The sequence below is a fragment of the Oncorhynchus mykiss genome, chromosome 13, assembly GCF_057628025.1.
Source record: "Oncorhynchus mykiss isolate SJ-2025 chromosome 13, ASM5762802v1, whole genome shotgun sequence".
Taxonomy (NCBI): Eukaryota; Metazoa; Chordata; class Actinopteri; order Salmoniformes; family Salmonidae; genus Oncorhynchus; species Oncorhynchus mykiss.
Window position 1 is genome coordinate 35,568,871 of NC_143034.1, and position 14,599 is coordinate 35,583,469.

Here is a 14,599-nt window from a genome sequence, read left to right on the forward strand (position 1 = left end):
CACTGCACAGCTAGTTTCTTGTATCTCCAGAGATGTTTGATCGGGTTCAAGTCCGGGCTCTGGCTGGGACACTCAAGGACAACAGTGCAGTAATATCGAACAACTTTACAACAATACACACATCTAAAGGAATGGAATTAAAAATATATACAAATTTAGGGGAGTAATGTCAGAGTGGCATAGACTAAGATACAGTAGAATAGGATAGAATACAGTATATACATATGAGATGAGTAATGTAAAATATGTAAACATTATTAAAGTGACTAGTGTTTCATTTTTAAAATGGCCAGTGATTCCAAGTCTATGTACATTGGGGAGAACAAGTATTTGATACACTGCCGATTTTGCAGGTTTTCCTACTTACAAAGCATGTAGAGGTCTGTAATTTTTTATCATAGGTACACTTCAACTGTGAGAGATGGAATCTAAAACAAAAATCCAGAAAATCACATTGTATGATTTTTCAGTAAATAATTTGCATAATATTGGTAATACTGTTGTGTCGTCTGCAAACTTGATGATTCAGACTTGCGTGGCCACGCAGCCATGGGTGAACAGGAAGTGCAGGAGGGGGCTGCACACCCTTCCTTGTGGGTATCAGCGAAGTGGAGGTGTTTTGTTCCTACCTTCACCACCTGGGGGTGGCCCGTCAGGAAGTCCAGGACGAAGTTACACAGGGTTGGGTTCAGACCCAGGGCCTCCAGTTTAATGAAGAGCTTGGAGGGGACTATGGTGTTGAATGCTGAGCTATAGTCAATGAACAGCATTCTTACATAGGTATTCCTCTTGTCCAGATCAAGTTGAAATGGGTCTAGGGTGACAGGTAAGGTGGAGGTGATATGATCCTTGACTAGTCTCTCAAAGCACTTCATGATGACGGAAGTGAGTGCTAGTCATTTAGTTCAGTTACCTTTGCTTTACGGGCTCCCGAGTGGTGCAACGGTCTAAGGCACTGCATCTCAGTGCAAGAGGCGTCACTACAGTCCCTGGTTCAAATCCAGACTGAATCACATCTGGCTGTGAAAGATGAAGAGAAAGACTTTACAGTGAAAGAAGAGGAAGATGCGCTGAAAGAGGAAGAGGATGTTACAGGAAGAGAAGAAAGAGGAGGATACAGTTTTTGGAGTGAAGAAGGAAGGGGAGATTACTGTCACATTGAAAGACGAAGAGGTGGAGATAGGAGATCTGATTGACACCAGTAAGTACCGCCTTAAATGTGTTTTTAACTTTGGATATTCGTAGTTGGCTCGTCAATACCTCTTCAACGGAGGGCCCTAGGATGATAACTGATATGTCTAGAATCAGAAGACGTAGACAACAAGCTACCCCTTGTTTTCTCCGTTCCATTTCCAAAAAGTGACTAAACATACATATTTGAGAAGGGTCTATCTGCTGACCGCAGACTGGGGGGCACGGCATGTAGTGATTTTAATGTAGTGATGATTTACTACACACCGTGCCCCCCAATAGTGCCATGTGAGAGTTGGGTTGGCTACACCAAAGATTATGGATATACTGACAAGATGTCTCTTTGCCAGTAAGTACCAGTAAGTACCGCATTCAATTTGTTGCTACCTGTTGTTTTCTCCGTTCCGTTTCCAAAAAATAACTTAACATATATATTTGAGAAGACCGCAGACTGGGGGGCACGGCATACTGTGATTTTCATGTAGTAATGTTTTACTACACACCGTGCCCCCCAATAGTGCCATGTGAGAGTTGGGTTGGCTACACCAAAGATTATGGATATCAAATCAAATGTATTTATATAGCCCTTCGTACATCAGCTGATATCTCAAAGTGCTGTACAGAAACACAGCCGAAAACCCCCCAAACAGGAAGAAATGCAGGTGTAGAAGCACGGTGGCTAGGAAAAACTTCCTAGAAATGCCAAAACCTAGGAAGAAACCTAGAGAGGAACCAGGCTATGAGGGGTGGCCAGTCCTCTTCTGGCTGTGCCGGGTGGAGATTATAACAGAACATGGCCAAGATGTTCAAATGTTCATAAATGACCAGCATGGTCAAATAATAATAATCACAGTAGTTGTCGAGGGTGCAGCAAGTCAGCACCTCAGGTGTAAATGTCAGTTGGCTTTTCATAGCCGATCATTAAGAGTATGTCTACCACTCCTGCTGTCTCCAGGGAGTTGAAAACAGCAGGTCTGGGACAGGTAGCACGTCCGGTGAACAGGTCAGGTTTCTATAGCCGCAGGCAGAACAGTTAAAACTGGAGCAGCAGCACGGCCAGGTCGACTGGGGACAGCAAGGAGTCATCATGTCAGGTAGTCCTGAGGCATGGTCCTAGGGCACAGGTCCTCCGAAAGAGAGAAAGAAAGAGAGAGCATACTTAAATTCACACAGGACACCGGATAAGACAGGAGAAGTACTCCAGATATAACAAACTAACCCTAGCCCCCCGACACACAAACTACTGCACCATATATACTGGAGGCTGAGACAGGAGGGGTCAGGAGACACTGTGGCCCCATCCGATGATACCCCCGGACAGGGCCAAACAGGAAGGATATAACTCCACCCACTTTGCCAAAGCACAGCCCCCACACCACTAGAGGGATATCTTCAACCACCAACTTACCATCCTGAGACAAGGCCAAGTATAGCCCGCAAAGATCTCCGCCACGGCCCAACCCAAGGGGGGGCGCCAACCCAGACAGGAAGATCACATCAGTGACTCAACCCACTCAAGTGACGCACCCTTCCTAGGGAAGGCATGAAAGAGCACCAGTAAGCCAGTGACTCAGCCCCTGTAATAGGGTTAGAGGATGAGAATCCCAGTGGAAAGAGAGGAACGGGCCAGGCAGAGACAGCAAGGGCGGTTCGTTGCTCCAGAGCCTTTCTGTTCACCTTCACACTCCTGGGCCAGACTACATTCAATCATATGACCCACTGAAGAGATGAGTCTTCAGTAAAGACTTAAAGGTTGAGACCGAGTCTGCGTCTCTCACATGGGTAGGCAGACCATTCCATGAAAATGGAGCTCTATAGGAGAAAGCCCTGCCTCCAGGTGTTTGCTTAGAAATTCTAGGGACAATTAGGAGGCCTGCTTCTTGTGACCGTAGCGTACGTGTAGGTATGTACGGCAGGACCAAATCAGAGAGATAGGTAGGAGCAAGCCCATGTAATGCTTTGTAGGTTAGCAGTAAAACCTTGAAATCAGCCCTTGCCTTCACAGGAAGCCTGTGTAGGGAGGCTAGCACTGTAGTAATATGATCAATTTTTTTGTTTCTAGTCAGGATTCTAGTAGCCGTATTTAGCACTAACTGAAGTTTATTTAGTGGTTTATCCGGGTAGCCGGAAAGTAGAGCATTGCAGTAGTGTATCCTAGAAGTAACAAAAGCATGGATACATTTTTCTGCATAATTTTTGGACAGAAAGTTTCTGATTTTTGCAATGTTACGTAGATGGAAAAAAGCTGTCCTTGAAACAGTCTTCATATGTTTGTCAAAAGAGAGATCGGGGTCCAGAGTAACGCCGAGGTCCTTCACAGTTTTATTTGAGACGACTGTACAACCATTAAGATTAATTGTCAGATTCAACAGAAGATCTCTTTGTTTCTTAGGACCTAGAACAAGCATCTCTGTTTTGTCCGAGTTTAAAAGTAGAAAGTTTGCAGCCATCCACTTTCTTATGTCTGAAACACAGGCTTCTAGCCAGGGCAGTTTTGGGGCTTCACCATGTTTCATTGAAATGTACAGCTGTGTGTCATCCGCATAGCAGTGAAAGTTAACATTATGTTTTCGAATGACATCCCCAAGAGGTAAAATATATAGTGAAAACAATAGTGGTCCTAAAACGGAACCTTGAGGAACACTGAAATTTACAGTTGATTTGTCAGAGGACAAACCATTCACAGAGACAAACTGATATCTTTCCGACAGATAAGATCTAAACCAGGCCAGAACTTGTCCGTGTTGACCAATTTGGGTCTCTCCAAAAGAATGTGGTGATCGATGGTATCAAAAGCAGCACTAAGGTCTAGGAGCACGAGGACAGACGCAGAGCCTCGGTCTGATGCCGTTAAAAGGTCATTATACTGACAAGATATACTGACAAGATGTCTCTCCACTCCAACAAGGGGCGTCGTTGTCCACAAAGCAGCACTGCGGGTTGTCTATCTCCCACCTATCCTTTCTTTGGATTGGTGGATATATCTTATTATTGTCATCTATTGTTTATATTCTATGAGGGTTGTTGACGTCAACCTCCTGTATTCAATGGAGAGAGATGCTAAGCTACTAGCATGAATATGCATAGCGATCTGGAGACAACTCCTATAGTGTTTTATCAAAGTTGTTGGTATATCACGTGTCCACATAACAACTTAATCATTACGAAACTTCTGTTGGATCAAGTAAACCTCAAGTAAACCTCAAATTCGACACTTTCCACATTGGGTTGATAATTGTTTCCACTTGGATACAACCTACTGTAACCTACTGGCATGACCTAGAGAGTTACAACCTACTGTAGCTTACTGGCATGACCTAGAGATATAAAACCACTTGGGTACAACCTACTGTAACCTACTGGCATGACCTAGAGAGCTAAAGTTGTAAAATTCCTGGATTTTAAATGAATATTTTCCAGTAATAATGATAATTTGTATCTTCCTATCCACATGTGGGATCCCTCTCCTTTGTTGTCCACTTTTCACCAATAACAGACAACTACTGTGAGACTCCCAATCCCGGCCGAATGTGATACAGCCTGGATTCGAACTAGGGACTGTTGTGACGCCTCTTGCACTGAGATGCAGTGGCTCAGACCACTGAGAATGAAAATGGCGGACGGAAGACAGGGTGGTGCGGCAGGTGCCGCTTCTCATTCGAATGCTGTAAACCATCAGGTGTACGCCGATCCCAGCTAAGTAACTCATGCAAAGAGTTAAAGCGCAATTATGTGTTTTATCTCCAGTACTCTGCCATGATTGTCAGTTATGTAGCTGCTCTACTGATAATCTCAGTGCGTCCTTGCTGGGATGACACAATCAGTCTACTACCGGAGAATATCAACACCAAACACATTGGTTCACCGTTCCACGGAGCGGACAGTACACAGCATACCATAATGTTCTGAATAATGGCCAAGTCTACCTCGCTCCTTATTCTACTGAACCGCTTAGGCGTAACAAACACAAGTCCAACATTTATCGGAAACTGTTAAACTACCTGTTCACTACCCTCCTGCTCTCCGGGGATGTACAACTCAATCCTGGGCCCAATATCACCGAGCCAGTGATACGCACCGGAGTGGAGAGCGGTGGATGGCCTCGTCCACTGGTCGTCGCCGCTGTGGAGGTGGGTGAGTGCTATGGTCCTATGGTTTCTCTCGACTCACCTGGCTCCAGGATAGATTTTGACTCTTCAAACATACCAGAGTCGCTATATGCGATCCCTGACTCTGTTTCTGGCACGCAAGCTATTTTAATTAGTTCCCCGCATCCAGTGCAGGCGGGAGGGATTGTTAATTGCGCTACCGAACTGCCCCTAATCAAAACGGCCTAAACCCAGCCGTCAGAAAACACAGAAAATTTAACTTTTTTCAATGTGTCAATCACTCTCGAGTCATCTGGGACCCACGAGCTAAGCCCAAGGGACTACTAGGGGGGCACTTGAACATTCGTAGTGTCATTCCAAAAAGTGATCAAATTCAACATCTACTCACAGACTCCAACCTTGACTTTCTCTGCCTCTCAGAGACATGGCTCCATAAACACTCTCCATGTGCTGCTTTGATTGTGCCTGGCTACAATGTTTTCAGGAGAGACAGGATTGAAGGAAGAGGAGGGGGTGTGATGATTTACATTAAAGAACATATCCGATGTAAACAAATTGAGTGGTCATGTGATAATGAACTAGAATGTATCGGCCTGAACGTTACACTGTCTCCCCAAATGTCTTTTACCCTCATTGGAATGTATAGGCCACCTTCCACCAAAAGTGTGTTTTTTGATCAGTTTAATACCATGCTTAGGGAATGTGATTTTGGGAAAGAGGTCATCTTAATGGGAGATTTTAACATTAATTATGAAGACAAGTGTTGTAGGAAAACCCTCAAACGGATCACTAATACCTTTGACCTTACACAGCTAGTTAAAGGGCCAATCAGGGTGACTTGTTGCTCTAAAACACAGATTGATTTGGTGTTCAGTAATAAACCAGAGAGAGTGACTAAATCATTCAATATGGTTACTGGGCTGTCTGATCATAATCTGACACTTATAGCCAGAAAGCTGTCTAAGAGCAGGTTTAACCTCTCTACTGTTAGAAAGCCGGATCAACTCAGAATACCTAAGAGTGAATTAAACTATTTTGAAAAAGCAATTAAGGGAATTAACTGGAATGATCTCTTGTCCTATACAGATGTGGAAGCTGATAGTCAGGTTTTTCTATCCACAATCCAGACTACAATAAATGGCTTCCTAAAGAAAATCAAATCCAAACCTGGCAAAAAGAGCACTCTTCCTTGGCTAAATGGGGAAATCTGGAAATTGATAAAAGAACGAGATTATGCTCTAAAAATAGCCCTAAAATCTAAATTAGAGCATGACAGACGTAGGTTTACCATGTTGAGAAATAAGGTGATGAAAGAAATCAGACAGGCCAAGGCAAACTTTTTTATTAACATAATTGGTGAAGCAAAGGGAAATTCTAAATTGATATGGGAGAATCTAAAAAAAAATAACAGGGAAAGACCATAGTAACACTGCAAAAAGACTAGAAATCATGGTGAATAACAATCTAACACAGGATGCAGTCGAAATAGCAATAGCCTTCAATTCCTACTTTATTGACTCTGTCAGGGTACTGACACAGAACCCCTCCACTTGTTTCTTGGGCTCAGTGCTAGTGAATGACACTCAACCTGTCTTCATCATAAGGGAGGTTTCTGAGTCAAAGGTGAACAAGGTGATTAGCTCACTAAATAACTCTAAAGCCAAAGATGTGTTTGGGATGGACTCTACCTTTCTTAAAAACTACAAAGAGTCACTCATTGGCCCCATTACTAAGGTCACCAACACATCTATTGGTCTCGGTGTGTTTCCAAGGGTATGGAAGTCGGCCATAATAACGGCCATCTTTAAATCAGGCGACCCTGCTGACGTGAGTAACTACAGGCCCATTAGTATACTACCTGTGGTGTCAAAGGTTGTTGAAAAGTGTGTAGCAGAACAACTGATTGCCCACCTCAACAACAGCCCCTTCACATTACACTCCATGCAGTTTGGCTTCAGAGCGAAACACTCCACAGAAACGGCCAACTGCTTTCTTCTGGAAAATGTGAAGTCCAAGATGGACAAAGGGGGTGCTGTTGGGGCTGTGTTTCTGGACCTAAGGAAGGCTTTTGATACTGTTAACCATGAGATTCTCATCACAAAATTGTCCAAGTTCAACTTTTCCCCTGATGCCTTGAGATGGATGAAATCATACCTTGAAGGCAGAACTCAGTGTGTCAGAGTGAGCAATGAGCTGTCGCCCACTCGTAGCTATGATGTGGGCGTGCCCCAAGGGTCAATACTGGGGCCCCTCCTGTTCAGCCTGTACATTAATGATCTGCCTTCTGTCTGTACTGGGTCTGAAGTTCAAATGTATGCAGATGATACAGTGATATATGTGCATGCAAAGAGCAAACAACAAGCTGCACAAGAACTCACTACTGTAATGGTCCAGGTTACAAAGTGGCTCAGTGACTCGTGTTTGCATCTCAATGTGAAAAAAACTGTTTGCATGTTCTTCACAAAGAGGGCAACAGATGCTACTGAGCGAGATGTCTATGTGTCAGGGGAGAAGCTCCAGGTGGTATCCGATTTTAAGTACCTTGGCATCATACTTGATTCCAACCTCTCTTTTAAAAAGCATGTGAAAAAGGTAATTCAAATAACCAAATTCAACCTAGCTAATTTCCGATTTACAGAGGTACTACAGAGGTAGCAAAACTGTACTTCAAATCTATGATACTCCCCCACTTAACATACTGCTTGACTAGTTGGGCCAAAGCTTGCTGTACAACATTAAGAGCTATTCAGTCTGTCTACAAACAGGCTCTCAAAGTGCTTGATAGGAAGCCCAATAGCCATCATCATTGTCACATCCTTAGAAAGCATGAGCTCTTGAGTTGGGAAAATCTTGTGCAATACACTGACGCATGTCTTGTATTCAAGATCCTTAATGGCCTGGCTCCCCCTCCACTCAATATTTTTGTTAAACAGAAAACCCAGACATATGGCAGCAGATCCACACGGTCTGCCATGAGAGGTGACTGTATAGTTCCCCTAAGGAAAAGCACCTTTAGTAAATCTGCATTCTCTGTGAGAGCTTCCCATGTCTGGAATACACTGCCATCAGACACACATAACTGCACCACATATCACACTTTCACAAAATGCTTGAAGACATGGCTAAAGGTCAATCAGATTTGTGAACATGGTCCCTAGCTGTGTGTTGCCGCTTTCCATGTTGTCTGTTGTCTGTAGCTTGTGAGGTGTGGAAACACTTTGTTGCTTTTATGAATTTTGTCTTGCTGCTTTTTGTTTTATGTTGCTCTGTCTGTATGCTACGTCTTGCTTGTCCTATGTTGCTCTGTCTGTATGCTATGTCTTGCTTGTCCTATGTTGCTATGTCTTGCTTGTTCTATGCTGCTATTGTCTATATTGTAATTGTTTTTAATAACCTGCCCAGGGACTGCGGTTGAAAATTAGCCGGCTGGCTAAAACCGGCACTTTTACTGAAACGTTGATTAATGTGCACTGTCCCTGTAAAAATAAAAAATAAACTCAAACTCAAACTGCGTCCGTGTTAGAATGCTGTACTAGAATGCTTAAAAGTCCTCTAAATGTTTATATATCGGTATTGTTTTTTTGGACAAGGAAAATATTGGATATCAGTATTGGCCAAAAAATTTAATATCAGTGCATCCTTTTATTCTAAAATGTATCACAATGCCCCATAATGACATCACAATACCCCATAATGCCAACGCAAAAACAGGTTTAGATTTTTTGCAAATGTATTGAAACTAGTCTCAGAGTAATGTAAGATCCCAGGATAACTAGTCTCAGAGTAATGTAAGTCTCAGATAGTTTTAACCCAGTACAGTCTAAGCCCTGTCTGAGGGGGAGGTTCTTCTAAGCTATATGGAATTGTTTTAAGAAGGTTTAAACAACATGAAGGGCTTCCCCTGTATTGTACTGTTTTAAGAAGGTTATACCAAGGATAATTTTGCTATTGGATTTTGAACTGTAAGACCCATGGACGTATCAACAAAAAATATTTGGCCATACTGCTATAACCCATATACTAATGCATTGCATAACATTCACAACATGGAACAACAGTAACCACAGTAACATTGTTTCCCCCAAAACATCTAAAGGGAGTTTGTTCTGAATTGTCTGTCCTGAATCTAAGAGAGATAAAAATATATATATATATCTATATTTTTTAAAATGTCTTTAACCCCCTTTTTTGTCTCTTAAGTCTTACAGCCTTACGTTACAGCCTTATTCTACAATAGATTAAATAAATACAAATCCTCATCAATCTACACACAATACCCTGTAATGACAAAGATACAAAATGTCACATTTATTAAAAATAAAAAACAGAAATACCTTATTTACATAAGTATTCAGCCCCTTTGCTATGAGACTTGAAATTGACCTCAGGTGCATACTGTTTCCATTGATCATTGTTGAGATGTTTCTACAACTTGATTGGAGTCCACCTGTGGTAAATTCAATTGATTGGACATGATTTGGAAAGGCACACACCTGTCTAGCTACCACAGCATTTTGAAGCGATACGCCATCCCATCTGGTTTGTGCTTAGTGGGACTTTCATTTGTTTTTCAACAGGACAATGACCCAACACACCTTCAGGCTGTGTTAGGGCTATTTGACCAAAAAGGAGAGTGATGGAGTGCTGCATCAGATGACCTGGCCTCCACAATCACCCGACCTCAACCCAATTGAGATGGTTTGGGATGATTTGGACGCAGAGTGAAGCAAAAGCAGCCAACAAGTGCTCAGCATATGTGGGTACTCCTTCAAGACTGTTGGAAAAGCATTCCAGGTGAAGCTGGTTGAGACACTGCCAAGAGTGTGTAAAGCTGTCATCAAAGCTGTCATCAAGGCAAAGGGTGGCTACTTTGAAGAATCTAAAATATATTTGGATTTGTTTACCACTTTTTTGGTTACTACATGATTCCATGTGTGTTATTTCATAGTTGGCATGTCTTCACTATTATTCTACAAAGTAGAAAATAGTAAAAATAAAGAAAAACCCATGAATGAGTAGGTGTGTCCAAACTTTTGACTGGTACTGTGTGTCTCATGAATGTTTTTACATTCAGTTACAAAAAGTCACTTTCTTACCACTTCTTCCATAGGCAAACATGTAAGGAAAGCTTTTTTTTATCAAAAGGGAAGCTGTAAAAAATGTATTGAATTCAAATGGATTAAGCCAGCCTACAAAGCACTCCAGCCACTCTGTGATGACCAGTTCTGCTCTTTTATTGAGGGATCTAGTCTAGATTAAACCTCATAGGAAGACAGTTTTATCATGTGGAGGTTTCATTCAGGTCTCTGTTTAACGAGATACTCTGTCTTTGGCAGGAGAGAGACCAGACTCTCACTCTGACAGCGGGAAGAGTCCTTCAGGGGAACCAGACCCAGAGCCACCCAAACCAGTGAGACAAAACCACTGCTCCCACTGTGGAAATAGTTTTTGCTGATTAAGGAACCGAAAACTGCATGAGAGGACACACACAGGGGGAAAGCCATACCACTGCTTCCAATGTGCAAAGAGATTTTCCGTATCAGGGGACTTAAAAGCTCATGAGAGGATACACACAGGAGAAAGGCCTTACCAATGTTCCCAGTGTGGAAAGAATTTTATTCAGTTAGGAAGCCTGAAGGCGCATGAATGGACACACACAGGACAAAATCCTCACCACTGTTCCCAGTGTGAATAGAGTTTTACTTTGTTAAATAACCTAAAAATGCATGAGAGAATACACACAGGAGAAAAGCCTTACCACTGCTTCCAATGTGAAAAGAGATTTTCCCGATCAGGGGACCTAAAAGCTCATGAGTGGACACACACAGGAGAAAAACCTTTCCATTGTTCCCAGCGTAGAAAGCTTTTTACCGTGTTAGCTAACCTGAAAAGACATGAGGGAGTACACACAGGACAAAAGCCTTTTCAATGTTCCCATTGTGGAAACAGTTTTACTCAGAGAGGGCACCTAAAAGAGCACGAGAGAATACACACAGGAGAAAAGCCTTATCACTGCTCCCAGTGTAAAAATAGATTTTCCTGAGTAGGGGACCTAAAAGTTCATGAGAGGACACAGAGGAGAAAAGCCTTTCCAATGTTCCCAGTGTAGAAAGAGTTTTACCATGTTAGCTACCCTGGAAAGGCATGAGAGAATACACACAGAAGAAAAGCTGGGCACCGAAGTTGTGGATGTCGATTAAGGCAGCTCCCCGCACCTCTCTGATTCAGAGACACATTTCAGTTGAATGCATTTAACTGTACAATTGACTTGGTATCCTCCTTTCCCATTCCATATTATAGAGCTCTGCTCAGCCTATAAATATGAAAGCAAGGTTACATTTTATGTTCTACATTTTTATTATTAGGGCAGCCACCAAGTTATGAAAATTATGATATGTTCTGAAAACTGACTTCAGGTTTTTGAGGAATCTAGCCTCGCAGGAAGAAAGTTTAATTTTATGGATGTTTAATTCAGTTCTCTTCTTAGTATTTAACTAAATACTCTGTCTTTGGTAGGAGAGGGACCAGACTTATCACTGTTCCCACTGTGGAATGAGTTTTATTCAGTTAGGGAGCCTGAAGGAGCATGAGTGGGCAAACACAGGAGAATAGCCTTACCACTGCTCCCAGTGTAAAAACTGATTTTCAAGAGTAGGGGACCTTAAGGCTCATGAGAGGACACACACAGGTGAAAAGCCTTTCTAATGTTCCCATTGTGGAAAGAGTTTTACCTGGTCAAGGAGCCTGAAGGAGCATAAGAAGACACAATAAAACTCTCTGTGTGGAAGGACATTTTCCCAGTCAGAGAACCTGAAATCACATGAGAGAATAGAAAGGCTGTATTCTGACTTATATTTTTGACTGAGAATGTGTTTTTGTTTTGTGCCACATGAAATCGTATTGTTTATACCTGTCTATTTAAGGTCCCACAGTTAACAATGCATGTCAGAGCAAATTCCAAGCCATGAGGTCGAAGAAATTGCCTGTGGAGCTCAGAGACGGGATTGTGTCGAGGCACAGATCTGTGGAAGGGTACCAAAAAATGTCTGCAGCATTGAAGGTCCCCAAGAACACAGTGGCTGCCATCATTCTTAAATGGAAAATTATGTCATGGCTTCTGAGGCCGCTCAGCAAGGAAGAAGCCACTGCTCCAAAACCGTCATAAAAAAGCCAGACTACGGTTTGCAACTGCACATGGGGACAAAGATAGTACTTTTTGTAGAAATGTCCTCTGGTCTGATAAAACAAAAATAGAACTGTTTGGCCATTGTTATGTTTGAAGGAAAAAGGGGGAGGCTTGCAAGCCGAAGAATACCATCCCAACCGTGAAGCACAGGGGTGGCAGCATCATGTTGTGAGGGTGCTTTGCTGCAGGAGGGACTGGTGTACTTCACAAAATAGATAGGATCATGAGGAACGAAAATTATGTGGAAAAATTGAAGCATCATCTCAAGACATCAGTCAGGAAGTTACAGCCTGGTCGCAAAAGGGTCTTCCAAATGGACAATGACCCCAAGCATACTGCCATAAGATGAGGCAAAATGGCTTAAGGACAACAAGGTCAAGGTATTGTAGTGGCCATCACAAAGCCCTGACCTCAATCCTACAGAACTTTTGTGGGTGAGTGCGAGCAAGGAGGCCTACAAACCTGACTCAGTTACACCAGCTCTGTCGGAAGGAATGGGCCAAAATTCACCCAACTTATTGTGGGAAGCTTGTGGAAGGCTACCTGAAACGTTTGACCCAAGTTAAACAATTTAAAGGTAATGCTACCAAATATTAATTGAGTGTATGTAAACTTCTGACCCACTGGGAATGTGATGAAATAAATACAAGCTGGAATAAATTATTCCCTGTTCCCTGTAGCAGCATAGCCTTTATGTCATTATTATAGACGACATCCCACACCGTAGCAGCATAGCCTTTATGTCATTATTATAGATGACGTCCCACACCGTAGCAGCATAGCCTTTATGTCATTATTATAGATGACCTCCCACACCGTAGCAAGTAGCAGCATAGCCTTTATGTCATTATTATAGACGACATCCCACACCGTAGCAGCATAGCCTTTATGTCATTATTATAGACGACATCCCACACCGTAGCACGTAACAGCATAGCCTTTATGTCATTATTATAGATGATGTCCCACACTGTAGCACGTAGCAGCATTGCCTTTGTCATATTATAGATGACATCCCACACCGTAGTACGTAGCAGCATTGCCTTTATGTCATTAGTATAGATGACATCCCACACCGTAGCAGCATAGCCTTTATGTCATTATTATAGATGACCTCCCACACCGTAGCAAGTAGTAGCATAGCCTTTATGTCATTATTATAGACGACATCCCACACCGTAGCAGCATAGCCTTTATGTCATTATTATAGATGACATCCCACACCGTAGCAAGTAGCAGCATAGCCTTTATGTCATTATTATAGCTGACATCCCACACCGTAGCAACATGGCATTTATGTCATTATTATAGAAGACATAGCACACCGTAGCAAGTAGCAGCATAGCCTTTATGTCATTATTATAGCTGACATCCCACACCGTAGCAGCATAGCCTTTATGTCATTATTATAGCTGACATCCCACACCGTAGCAAGTAGCAGCATAGCCTTTATGTCATTATTATAGCTGACATCCCACACCGTAGCAACATGGCATTTATGTCATTATTATAGAAGACATAGCACACCGTAGCAAGTAGCAGCATAGCCTTTATGTCATTATTATAGCTGACATCCCACACCGTAGCAGCATTGCCTTTATGTCATTATTATAGATGACTTCCCACACCGTAGTACGTAGCAGCATTGCCTTTATGTCATATTATAGATGACATCCCACACCGTAGCAGCATAGCCTTTATGTCATATTATAGATGACATCCCACACCGTAGCAGCATAGCCTTTATGTCATATTATAGATGACATCCCACACCGTAGCAGCATTGCCTTTATGTCATTATTATAGATGACTTCCCACACCGTAGTACGTAGCAGCATTGCCTTTATGTCATATTATAGATGACATCCCACACCGTAGCAGCATAGCCTTTATGTCATATTATTTTTTTATTTATTTTTATTTTACCTTTATTTAACCAGGTAGGCAAGTTGAGAACAAGTTCTCATTTACAATTGCGACCTGGCCAAGATAAAGCAAAGCAGTTCGACAGATACAACAACACAGAGTTACACATGGAGTAAAACAAACATACAGTCAATAATAAAGTATAAACAAGTCTATATACAATGTGAGCAAATGAGGTGAGAAGGGA

The 14,599-nt window shown here is 42.3% G+C and overlaps 1 pseudogene; it reads left to right on the plus strand.

Annotated features, from left to right (window-relative positions):
- The first annotated feature begins 5,287 nt into the window (after positions 1–5,287).
- Positions 5,288–11,343, plus strand: LOC149978848 (uncharacterized; annotated as a pseudogene).
- Positions 11,344–14,599: the final 3,256 nt, after the last annotated feature.